The sequence below is a fragment of the Mustela lutreola genome, chromosome 2, assembly GCF_030435805.1.
Source record: "Mustela lutreola isolate mMusLut2 chromosome 2, mMusLut2.pri, whole genome shotgun sequence".
Classification (NCBI taxonomy): Eukaryota; Metazoa; Chordata; class Mammalia; order Carnivora; family Mustelidae; genus Mustela; species Mustela lutreola.
Window position 1 is genome coordinate 198,259,624 of NC_081291.1, and position 13,862 is coordinate 198,273,485.

Genomic DNA, 13,862 nt, shown 5'->3' on the forward strand with positions numbered 1-13,862 from the left:
AAAGCAAAAGATCACAAATTCCTAACACAAACTCTGCAGCCAAATACAGTTCACCCCAGTTCATGTAGTTAATCTATGTTGCCAACTTGCTGTAGGAATTTGAGTTTTAGACATCTGTGTAAATAATAGAAACACTAAATACATTTTCTGAAAAAAAATGTAGTTTTTAAATAATGACTGCATTGATGACTTCAGAGAAAGCAAACTTGTTTTTTTGTTAATTGTTCCTAAATATGAAATTTGAGGGTGGGGGGAAGATGTCAGGAATTATTAATATCCATCATACCTCAGAGTCATATATATAAATAATATAAATATATATAAATAAAATAAATGTATATTTATATATAAAATAAATAGATAAATAAAAATATATATATTTACATATAAAATAAATATATATAAAAATAAATATACATATATTTATATTTACTTGTCATTGCCCATGTTGAAAAGAATACATATTGAATTGATTGCTTGTGCACCATAAGTATGACTTCCCCAGAGACATGCTTTTCTTTTATATGGTTGCAGAATATCTAATAAAAGTGTTTCAAGATATTTTTATAATATAATTCATACTACTTTTCTGTTCTTCTTAGTCATAAACTGAAGAAATAACTTTGCAGATGTGAAAGTAGATATAAGAGTTCTATGGGGCCTTGAGAAATTTGCTATTAAAAGCCATATATACACACACATATATATATATTCTTTTTATATATATATAACATATTTAATTATTTTTATGTAAATATATATAATACTTTTTTATTTATATAAATACATATTTAGAGTACTCAATCAAAAAAGAATTTTTTTTTAAGTTTTCTTGAACTTTTACTTTGGTTTCTATAAAACTAACAGAAACGATTATATGCTAATACAGATATTTCTATATTGTCTTGAGTCGTAATTCTTAAGGAGTGTGCGTGCGTGTGTGTATGTGTGTGTGTTTATATACATTGTTTGCAAAGAATATGAGGGGGAAAAAATACCAGAGGAAAAAGGGCTCAGTTTCAAAATACAAATGCTGTAATTTGATCCAATACTACATGAGTTTTTGAGCAAGAACTTAGGTGAACTGGATCTCATATTTTACATGGAATGTTTTTGAGAATCATGAAACAACAATTTGAAATATTTCTACTTGATTCACTGAAACATCAGTAAATACCACAAAGTAGCTCTCTCTTTGGTGCCTAAATGTAATTTGGTGACTTCTAGATTTGGAATGTGTTGCAATAAAGTTGTTTATCTTAAAATATGAAACAGTACGTGCACTGACCAATTCACAGAGACAAATGGCAGGCTCTCCAGAAGCATAATAAAATATTGTGGGGGAAAAAATGTCTTCATCACAAAGAGAAATGGTACCCTGTTATCCTTGTTCATGTTAGGCCAACAATTTCATTTGTAGGAAAATGCAGAAGGAAAGTCGGGCCAAGGAAATGACTGACTTCTGGCCGTAGTAGGTAAGGAACCACATCCTCTGAATCATGTTGCAGCTCAATTCATTTATTCCCTAGTGCCTCCTGCATACTTACAACATGCCAGGACTGCTAAACACAGAATTGACCCCACCTCCACTGAGCTTATAGTCTAGTGGCAAAGAGAGTTCGATTTTTCAATATGTACCCAAGCAAAAGGAAAATGTTAATTGTCACAATTGCTGAAAAGAAGGCGTACAAAGGAATAAGTAAGCTAGTGGAGGAGGGCTTGTCTGAAGAGGGAGCACAACCGTTAAAATTTAGAAGATGGACAGATGTTAACTAGCCAAAAAGAAAGAGAGGGACCTGCGCAGTATCTTTATTATGGAGACACATACTCTTAGGAAGGGTAAAACCACCAGTAGCAAACACACGTGCCAACCTAAGACAGTTCCGGGTATGTGGGGGAGAAGGGAAAGGGGATGTGTTGGGTTGAACTGGGCAACAGTAAGGTATTTCTTTAGCGTGAGGGTCACATTCTAGAAAAGGAGTCATATAATAAACATTTTAGCAAAAAGTATATTACGTCTTAGGTGGTCATCACTGCTCTGAAAAATAAGGCAAAACAAGATGTAAATGTTAGGAAGGGATGTCATTTCCGGCTTGGTGGCAAGAGATGTCCTGTTCTGGGAAGACACTTGAGTGAAATGAGGTAGTGGACTATGTTCTATTTTATTTTTTTAAGAAATAGGGAAAAAGGATAACAGAAGCAAGCATAGCAAAATGGTAATGTCTGTTTAATCTGGGCTGGATATTTACAGACTGCTTTATTTTCTTTTAAAGATTTTATTTATTTACTTGATAGAGAGACTGCAAGAGAGGGGTCACAAACAGGGGGAATGGGAAAGGGAGAAGCAGTCTTCTAGCCAGATGCAGGGCTCGATCCCAGGACCTCGGGATCGTGACCTGAGCCAAAGGCAGACGCTTAACAACTGAGCCACCCAGGCACCCCTGCAGCCTGTTTTATAAGTTTTGATCCTTCTGTACATTTGCATTTTGAAGCATTTTAAAAATAATTATATAAAGCATACGTCTTTAGTCAGTGGGAAAAAGGCTGGTGTCTACAAAGTCTTAGAAAAATCTAGGTTAGCACCAACAGTAAGGTAGGAGTTTCATGTGAGACAAGCCTGGGGAAGTGGGAAGGTGCTAAACCAGAAGGTGCTTGTAGACTCTGTGAAGGGTTTTAGTCTTTATTCTAACAGCAATGGGAAGGCATTGAAGGGTTTTAAGCATGAGTAGGAGTATAGGATTGAGTCTGCATTTTGAAGAATTTAAGAATTTATATTTAAGAAATTTTAAGCTAGCATCTGTCGTTTGCCAGACTCTATGCTAGGTACTGGGAGACATGGGAGTGACAGATCTTTATGCATGGAGAAATTGAAATCTAGAGTTTGGAGAAATTTTTGCAGTCATCTACAAATGAAAGCTCACTGACTATAGATTTTGAGATCTGTCTATCATTGTTTGTGCTGTACCTTTAGCAACCTGCATATAGCTTTGGTGAAGATTGGGCATTCACCTTGATTCTAATGGCTTTGAAAATTTTGGTAACTCACCAGTTCATTGACTGGGGAGATAAATGGGTTTTTGTGTAAGTGAGTAGCTTCTTATATGCCATTGTCCAGTTTCCTTTTGTATCCATGCAATATTTATGATTTTTCTCCAACTTTGAGGCTTCTAATACTTCAAAGTCAAGAAGTCCTAGACAAAAGTCAGAAGAACAAGGGGAGGATGAGGACATGTTATTAATGAAACAAAGCAAAGCAAAATAAAAATACCTCTTTGGAGTGTCATTTGAGAATTGGAAGTTTATACATTTGCCAAAAAGGGGATTTAAAATTCAAATATCAGTGGTAAGTAAACAGAAGATTTTGGAGGTACTGTGTATCTTCTGTCCAGGAAACATATTCTAAGTGATTTGCTACTGTTGAGGACCTGGGAGAGTGGTAAAGATAAACTCTTGATGAGAGTATATGAGTATATAAAGGAATGCCAAGCAATTCAAAAGACAGAATGGTTTAGAATCATCTTTTGAATATTTTTTTCTGACTTGGAACTTTTTCATTGATTTGATATTATTCCCCTGGTGTTTTATCATCTTCCACAAAACTTAATTGATCTACCTCTTACACTAATGAGGTTCATTGTTTGTCAGATAGACAATATGGGTTTAGTCAAATGTAGTTATTGACCCATTCTTTTTAGTTTTAGAAAATGGAGCTACCAAATTCCCTCAGTGTCTAATGTGATTTATTGACCTAGAAATAAATTTCAGAGGAACTTAGATTTAATTTAAGTAACTCAAGTTGATACCACATACAATAAACCGCCTTCTATTCATCATAAAACAAGAGCAATTATCCTCCTGGCTCATGGTAGGCTCTTAATCTTAATCTTTGGAGCATCTGAAGCTCTGTCATCATACTATGAAAACAAATTATTGTGTCTAGACTGTAATACCTATAGATGAATTCTGAGAGAGAAAAAATGTATAGCTAATACTGGCATTGGCTTTTAAAATAAATCATGGATAATATAAACAATAAACTGAATCATACATATTTTTATGCAAGTGCAAAACATTGGTGGAATTTGTCAAGTCTGATTGAGTATCAACTCATATGTCCCCAAAGCACAATTGATTGAATTAATATGTTTGGGGCCAGGGACCTAAATGATGAGTAGAACAAGTTGATGAAAGATAAATTATGAGGATGCTAATACCAGAAATGGGGGATTTGATCTCTAATGCTTTTATTTTTATCATCCCCAGAGGAAAAAGAGAATTGCATTTCTGATTTGGAGAGCTTTTGTCTTACTTCTCTAGTTCACATTTAAAGTAGTACCATACAGTAGAAAAACAAATGATTCATAGTATCCTAACTTAAGCTTTAGTGCCACCTTCCTCACTAACAATTAGACGAAGTTACATAATGATCATATAACCATCTTTTCCTTCACTTTATTGAACAATACCTACTTAAGAACTTTTATAAGAGCGACAATAAGTAATATTTTAAAGATTATCTATTTATTTATTTGACAGACAGAGATCACAAGTAGGCAGAGAGCCAGGCAGAGAGAGTGGGGAGGAAGCACGTTCCCCACTGAGAAGTGAGCCCAATGTGGGGCTCAATTCCAGGACCCTGAGATCATGACCTGAACTGAAAGCAGAGGCTTTAACCCACTGAGCCACCCAGGTGCCCCAAGAGTGACAATAACTAATTAAGGAACATGCTTTGAAGACTTTTAAGATATGGAAGAAACAGCAAGTATTGCAGTTATTACACAAGATATTAAAAATGGAGAGAAGTGACATGAGGGCAGAAGGAACCTTGTATTTTGGCCTTCAGATGGTCATTTAGGTGGAGCTGCAGGAACTGGGCTTCAGAGTGACAGAGACCCAGATCAAAACCCTGTCTATGTCCCTACGGGCTTTCTGACGTTAGGAAGTTAAGTATCTGTTTCTTATGTATAAAAGGGAAATACTAATTTTTTTCATTCCTACATGGAAGTGGCCTAGGATGGTGTCTTATAGGAAATTCACCAAGTTCCATTCTGGTGCATTCTCTTAAACCACTGTGTTTTCTTTTCAGATATTTACCTATATTTTTGCAGTCAATTGTGCGTTACAAAAATTTGCGAAGTGTAGGTTGTTATTCCCATTTTTCAGAAAGATCACATGTGACATGAATTAGAATCTCAGTCGCAGGGGCGCCTGGGTGGCTCAGTGGGTTAAGCTGCTGCCTTCGGCTCAGGTCATGATCTCCGGGTCCTGGGATCGAGTCCCACATCGGGCTCTCTGCTTAGCGGGGAGCCTGCTTCCTCCTCTCTCTCTCTGCCTGCCTCTCTGCCTACTTGTGATGTCTCTGTCAAATAAATAAATAAAATCCTTAAAAAAAAAAAAAAAAGAAGAAGAATCTCAGTCTCAAACATCCATAATGGCAGAACCAAGGTGACTGATGATAGCCTCCAAGAATTGGTGTGACCTTTTGTGTTCTTTTCCTTCCTGTGTTTCTTAATCTTCCCACCTCATCTAAAATCTTAACACCAACTCCTCATTTCCTGCCTTCCTGCTTTATTTCTTTACTTTCATAGCACCTTCATAGCACCTACCACCATTTTTCATGGTATGTATTTATTTATAAATTACTTTTTGTGGTAAACAGACTGTAAGAACAAGAGTTTTAGTAACCTTCCCTTAATGAAAAGTATCAGTTCTTTTGTATTTTCTACAACAAATGTTGAGATATTTTTAGGAATAAAATACTGCAAATTTCATTTATTCTAAGACAAAGTACATTTAAAGAGGGTATTGGCATATGTGTTTTTAATAAATGACATGAAACTTACTTTGTCATGTATATTATAAACATAGCTAAAAATTTCACTTCCTAGATCTGTGAGATTTTAAAGTATAGCACATTTTACTTGCATGGAGATTTTTATTCTAGAAAGGTATCAAACATGACAATCTGACAATCTGTCATTGGGATGCCGTCGCTGCTTTTCTCAGATCAAATGACAAGACCTCATCTGGGCCTCTGCAAGTTGCTTAAGAACACTTCTAGAACAATCTAATGGGCATGTTCCAACTGTCACTTGACAAAAAAAAAAAAAGAAAAAAAAAAAAAGAAAAAATCACTAGAAATCAATCTCTATAGCAGGTCTTCTGGCAGAAAACCAGTCATATTGTTTTCTCCAATTGAGCCTTTGTGGGGAAAAAGGCCTTATCAAATTCCTTGGACATGAAGTTACCATTGGAACTATTCTCAAATCATGCTATGTAGCACCATGCAAGGAAGTTTGGCTTTTAAAGGTCAGGAGTGGCTTATAATGATTTAAATCATCTTATGATTGTTCGGAAGTGAAGACGGTTATAATACTATAATAGCTTTGGGTCTTAGATACCCCTTTGTGAGAATAATCTGTGTGCTGTTAACAAAACCACAACTTCCTGGTGTAATTATTAAACTGACCAAAACTGAGAGACTGACATAACTCTCACCCTACCCTGAACTTAGATTCAAAGTGTAGAACTAGATCGTTCAGATTGTGGGTATAGAAGAGAAGATAGAGTGTGTAAAAGGCAAACAATACATTGATCTCCCATGAACAAATACCTAAGCTTGGATAATAATTAATGTAAAAAATTTAATATTAAATAATTCAGTTTTATATTCTAATTTGGATTTATTTTTCTTCATTGACTAAATAGAAGAATATAGGTTTTCAAGTAAAAATATACTAGTAGAATATACATTAAATATAGTTAATGTGAGTCCTGTAGAATAACAATAAAGGAACCTCAGAGCTAAAATGTGACATTTTTAATGCTCACTCTTCCTTGAATGGCTGTACTAAGCTTAATGAAATCATAATAAAACATCTGCTATGATAATAAAACATACTTCACTCATAAATACTATATTATAGTAAATACCTTAATTCATTTATAGGTCTACAAAATAAGAAGACTTATCTAGACCATCAAAAAGCTTTTAACTAGGGAACCTGGGTGGCTCAGTTGGTTAAGCACCCAACACTTGATTGTAGCTCAGGTCGTGATCTCAGGGTTCTAAGCTCCATGCCCAGCAGGGAGTCTGCTTGAGATTCTCTCTCTCCCTCTGCTCCCACCCACCCACTGGCACATGCATACCCTTTCTCTCTCTCTCTCAAAGCTTTTAACTATATTTTTAAATTTTATTTTAATAAATGTTAAATATAATGTGCTAATGTTCATTATAAAAATCATTCTTATTTTATGTTAGAGGTGTATAGTGTAGACTTTATAAAATTGGTATCTCCTATAAACTTCTGTAGAAATGTCAAGGTCTAATTTTGCTCTACTTGTTCAAATGCATTGAGTAACTTGGTCTCTTTGCAGAATATACCCTTGCTGTGACCTCCTATTTTGATGGAAGAATGAAAGCCTTTAGCAATGAAAATTTAACTACATTTATACAATATTTTAAATTCTCTTGGTTGATTAAACTACATTTTTCTAAAACAGGAGATGTTTTTAGTGTTTTTGTTAGCATCTTAATAAGAAATAGTCTCTTCAGTGGAAGAGAAGAATAGAGAGCAAGAAGAGTTTCTAATTAATTTTATATTAAAAATAGTAGCTTGACATTTACTTCTTTGTCCTTCTCCAAATGTCTACAAAATCTCGCCTTCTACATTATGGTAATTTGCCTTAAATTGGCAGTCATTTGTACCATGTATGTCACTTTGAAACTTGTAGACATGTTTATTTATCATAATTACCTGATTTTAGAGATATTAAAAAGCCAAAACTCTAGTCCCTAGTTAAGCTTATCTGAGAACATAAAATACATAATGTGTAGAAGTGTATATTTCAGTATTTAACCATATTTGCTTATATACAACATAATTGTTCCCACCCACTATGGTGTGTACGTGTGTGTGTGTGTGTGTGTGTGTGTGTGTGTGTTTATAGATCTATAAAATAAGAGTGCTGAAATATAGTCATATGGCTTCTTGTAGAAAAATGTAGAACCACTCTATAATTGACTGATGACTGAAATTTCAAAGAACTTATTTCTTGGTAATTCATTCTGTGATTTTATTTGTCTTAAATATGGTTGGATTTAGTTGCTCAAACTTTGGCACATAAAAAAAAAAATGTCTCTGCATTCCTTCTTCATGATTAAAGCCATATCAAAAACTTGGCATAATAAAATCCAGTAAATACATCTTATTACTAAACAATGCTTTGTCTTCTTAGAGTAACTAGCTACTTTAGCTGATCTACTGCAAACTCTGTAATTTCAATCTCTCATTTTGGAAACATGTCTTATCAAAAATTTTTTCTTATAGCTGGTGTACCTTCCAAAGTTATGACACTTGCTTTTTGACATTTTGCAAAAGGATCATGAATTAATCACTGAGTATGTCCAGCAAGGGGAGAGGTATCCTACTGAGATACTATGAGCTTCCATTGTGGCACACGCAAGCTGTTTCTGCAATTACAGTACAAGAAAACATCCCCACCACTAATTCATTCCTGCTTGCTCAGTCCCCAGTCTCTTAAAATTCTAGGTCCTAAGAACACAAGTAGATTCTATGCCCGTGTAATGTTGATTCTGTTATTGCACCTTCTGAAAATAAAGAGGTTTCTGTGAACACCAAAACAATCTGGGCCATTGTCTTTTGAAAACACTTAAAAGCCCTTGTTGTTGTTACCAAAATTGCATTTTATTAATTAAGAACCACATGTGATTGTATATTTAAAAAAAAGAAGTCTATCCGGGAAGCAAAAGAGAATGATTTCATTACTACTTATTTTAGTACAGATCAGTACTTTACAAAAAAGTCTTTCAGAAGACAATATACAAAAAATGTGTGTGTGTGTGTGTGTGTGTGTGTGCGTGCGTGCCACATTTTCTTTATCCATTCATCTGTCAATGGACATGTGGGTTCTTTCCATAGTTTGGCTATTGTGGACATTGCTGCTTTAAACATTGGGTGCACGTGCCCCTTCAGATCACTACATTTGTATCGTTGGGGTAAATACCTAGTAGTGCAACTGCTAGGTCATAGTGTAGCTCTATTTTCAACTTGTTGAGGAACCTCCATACTGTTTTCCAGAATGGCTACACCAGCTTGCATTTCCACCAAGAGTGTGGGAGGGCTCCCTTTTCTCCAGATCTTCACCAACATCTGTTGTTTCCTGAGTTGTTAATTTTAGCCATTCTGACTGGTGTGAGGTGGTATCGCATCATGGTTTTGATTTGATTTGACTGATGCCAAGTGATGTCGAGTATTTTTATGTGTTTGTTGGTCATTTGGATATTTTCTTTGGTGAAATGTCTGTTCATGTCTTCTGCCCATTTCTTGATTGGATTATTTGTTCTTTGGGTGTTGAGTTTGATAAGTTCTTCATAGATTTTGGAATCTTGCCCTTTATCTGATATGTCATTTGCAAATATCTTCTCCCATTCTGTCAGTTGTATTTTGATTTTTAAATTGCCCTCTAGTTCTAAGACCAATTCTGTTTTAATGAAGGGCACCAGAATTCCCTTACAGCAATTTCCTATGCCAGGTAATATCTCTCTGAAATCTCTAAAATGTAAGACTTGATTTTACTCCAGGCTGAAGTGTTGTGATCATATCCACAAAAATGGAATTATATATATATATATATTTTTTTTTCCTATGGGGGGGGGAAAGGGGAGCACAAGCAGGGGGAGAAAGAGAAAAGAAAGAATCACAAGCAGAGACCCCTTGCTAGGTACAGAGCCCTTTGAACAGGGGCAAGGGGGTGTGAGGGGTGCTCCAACCCATGATCCTGAGGTTATGACCTGCACCAAAATCAAGAGTTGGATGCTCAACTGATTGAGCCAACCAAGTGTCCCAGTACCTATACTTTTAATGACATAAAAAAGATATTATTAAATCTGGAAGTCTTTGTAGTTTTTTTTGTTATATAGTTGTTGTCTTTAGCAACATGGTGTAATTTTAGTTTTTCCTTGTCACCTTTACCAATTGTCAGTAGTAAAATTACTAAAGAGGTTAATAATTGTGAACAAGTCCCACTACAACCCTACTCTACAGACAGCAAAAATGGTCAGTCCACACATAATGTTTTTATTCTGATGTTTGTGTGTCCTATGTCACCTTCAGCACTGCTACTCATGTATATTGTGGAAAGAACAACCAATGCCTTGCCACAGTAAATAGACTGGCCCCAGCAAAGAATCTACTGACACTCAGTGTTGGTAATAACGTCAAAACTTTCTATCTCATCAATTTCCCATTTCTTTTTTAGGGCATCCTTGAAGATTAATAAGAGACCTATTCAGTCACCTATAAAGGTAGGAAAAGAACCTTTCTGGTTATAAAATACATTGTGTTTGTTTTAGCTTTGTTGCAATAATGTATTCATCAATTCAGACATAGCTAGAATTGAGGTTGCTTATTCTAAATAACTGAAAAGTTTATTACATCTGCTTATTCACCAAAATTGTTATCATACAACACATAGTATTTAATCAGTTTGAATTTTTCTTCCATACTATTATATACTACTACAGTTTGTTGTATATTATCATATTTTATGTTTACAGTAGATGGAATTAACTCTTTCTTTTACATTTTTATAATACCCTCTCCATAATTTTAGGGTGGTTAGACATACCATATGCAATTTCCATATATCAAGAAGGCAGTTTTTAATATGTATATTTGTGTGTATTAATACATATAAAATATTGTTAGCAACTGAAATTGTCTTATCTACCCTAATTTCACATTTTGGGGAGTATTTTAAACCTGTGATTTTTAAAGAAACAACCAAAGTAAGCATAAGCATAATTAGCCATCAGTGATTTAATAATATAAATATTAATTTGGAAGAATTTACTTCATTACTCGCTTTACTTAAAAAGAGTGCCAGAAAACGTGGCCCCTTTCTTGGCTAGGACCTACGTGAAGATAAATTTAGAATTTCTCCTCTAGTAAATACTTCTCTGATAATAGCTTAATTGTAGCTATTTCAAACCAAATTGTTTAATTGTGGTGAATCATATGCAAATTGTTCAGATGTAGGTCAACCTCCCACTCCCTCATTCTAGTACCTCTTTTCTAAATTCAGGACAAATTGCTCAATGTCTAAAAGAGACAGAACAGTACAGATTAAAGACGTAAGACAAAAACCAAAACAACGATAACATAAAAACCAGCAGTGGGCCAGGAGTCAGAAAGTTCTCCTAAAAATGGCAAGGCAGGTTGCATTTATTTATACCTTGGTTAATGATCTCTTATGCTTGCTGTGTGTGTTTGTACACAATTGTTTGCTCACTGCTCATCTGATCTGTGGCTGGCAAAGCATGGCGCCTCTAGGATACTAAGTTTCTTTACCTGTAAATACATGTAATAATATCTTTCCTGTCCACTTATTGAACTGAAATGAGAATGCAGTAGAATAAGGAATATAAAATGTGTGTCTGCTCATTTTCCACGTAGAAAGAGCATGTTATTTTTGGTTGAGTGTGGTTGAGTGAAGAGTGGCAGGCCTCATTGATGGAAAAGAATGTCTTGTGTAGTTCTGGGTGAAACCAACTGCGATATACTGCCATTGTCATAGCTAAAGAAATTCTTTATTTTTCCAGTGGTTAAATTATGTTCTAATCTGTAGTTGCCTTTGTGATGGAGCATTGTATCATTTTCTGTAAGTGGTCGAGGTTTTATGATTCTATTTAATTTTCATATGTTGCCTACTGTACATTCAAAGAAAAAAAATGATTTCCAGTTACTAAAGCATTGAAAAGTTATAAAGCAGATTCATGAATTTGTTACATTTATGGCTTTCATCTTTAGGCAATTATTGCCAGTGTTTTGATATATTGACAGAAAATAGTGAGCCTTGCTGGTTATTGATGAAAAACTATTTCTGCTTTAATTCTAATAAAATTAGAATTCTGCCTTAACATAAAAATAATTTTTAGAATTATCATTCTTCACTGGAATTGATTGTTCAATAATTTGAATTTACATCTTTATGGAATTTATCATTTTAACATTTTCTCTAGTTTATCCTGAATTAAATTGCTCATTCATGAAATTATTGAAGAGTTATCGAATTAAACTACTGAGTTAAAAAGTGTCAGCTTTTTTTCTATTTACAAAATGGGAAAAAGGATAGTGTATACTTTGTACTTCTTTCAATGTAAATATTTTTGTTTGAATTATTTAAAATCAGACAATTAAGAGTGACACTAAATAGAAAGCACTATTTCCCTCAAAGTAGGTTAGTGCTAAATGTTTTGGTGGGACATTGCATCCACCAAATTCTTTTTTTTTTAAAAGATTTTATTTATTTATTTGACAGATAGAGATCACAAATAGGCAGAGAGAGAGGAGGAAGCAGGCTCCCTGCCGAGTAGAGAGCCTGATGCGGGGCTCGATTCCATGACCCTGGGATCATGACCTGAGCTGAAGGCAGAGGCTTTAACCCACTGAGCCACCCCGGCGCCCCGCCAAATTCTTTTTTTATGTGGGTAACATTCTTCTCTCTATATATAAACATCAATATTACCATGAGTGCATAATGCTTTTGAAGTCAGGCTCGGTCTGAGGACCCAAAGAATCATCCCACAGGACCAGTTAAGAGTCTCCTTGGCTGAACACAGGATAGAAATCAAATATGAGCCAGAGAAAGTAGAAACAGAGTTTATTGAACAATGTAGAGGAAAAGAATAGCAGATGGACTGTCTAGAAGATTCAGAAAGGAAAGTAGGATAAGCTTTATCATTGCTTGGGACTAGGGGTTTATATTGGAAAAGGGTGTAGGGTGTATGTTCCTCCAAGAATTCAGGGCTGGTCTAATCAGAGGAAGTGTCAGGGGAACAATAGGTGTTATTCCATAAATTACTGAAGGTAGAGGTATTGATGCCAGCATCAGCTAAGGTTTGTTTGAAGCTAATATCCTGGAATGTGTTTGGAATCTGGCTCTTCCTAGGTGTTGTTGGGTCTTTGGGGCCTAAGACAAAACTCAGAGAATGATTACCCTTCTTGCCTTCCCCTTGAAGTGGGAACAGAGGTTTTTTGGCTTATTCAAAGGCGAAATATGGAATGTGAGTAAATGGCGCCTTGCAGAAAAACAGCAGAGATGGAGACTTTCTACAATGGATCCCCTTCAGCTTCCCTATCTCACTTTCATACTATATACATGATTCCGTTTTTTTTTTTTTTAATTTTTTATTTTTTATAAACATATATTTTTATCCCCAGGGGTACAGGTCTGTGAATCACCAGGTTTACACACTTCACAGCACTCACCAAAGCAATACCCTCCCCAATGTCCATAATCCCACCCCCTTCTCCCAAACCCCCTCCCCCCGGCAACCCTCAGTTTGTTTTGTGAGATTAAGAGTCACTTATGGTTTGTCTCCCTCCCAATCCCATCTTCTTTCATTTATTCTTCTCGTACCCACTTAAGCCCCCATGTTGCATCACCACTTCCTCATATCAGAGAGATCATATGATAGTTGTCTTTCTCTGCTTGACTTATTTCGCTAAGCATGATACGCTCTAGTTCCATCCATGTTGTCGCAAATGGCAAGATTTCATTTCTTTTGATGGCTGCATAGTATTCCATTGTGTATATATACCACATCTTCTATGGAAAGAACCTAGATGTCCATCAACAGATGAATGGATCAAGAATATGTGGTATATATACAAAATGGAATACATGATTCCGTTTTTAACATTTTCGTGGTAGACATGCTTTTAAGTCATCCATTTCATCCTTCTTAATGGCCCCGTGTTAACACTTTTTCTGATGTATCACGATTTATTTAATAGACCCTCTAACCTTTTTTTTAAGTTTTTATTTTAATCACCTGG

General features: G+C 35.2%; 1 long non-coding RNA gene across 2 annotated transcripts in view; it reads left to right on the forward strand.

Moving 5' to 3' along the window:
* LOC131825263 (uncharacterized) overlaps positions 1 to 13,862 on the forward strand; it is a 111,747-nt gene that overhangs the window by 46,568 nt on the left and 51,317 nt on the right. For both annotated transcript variants that reach the window (XR_009351179.1, XR_009351178.1), the window contains exon 2: positions 10,282 to 10,327. This is a non-coding gene — a long non-coding RNA (uncharacterized LOC131825263). The remainder of the gene's footprint in view (positions 1 to 10,281; positions 10,328 to 13,862) is intronic.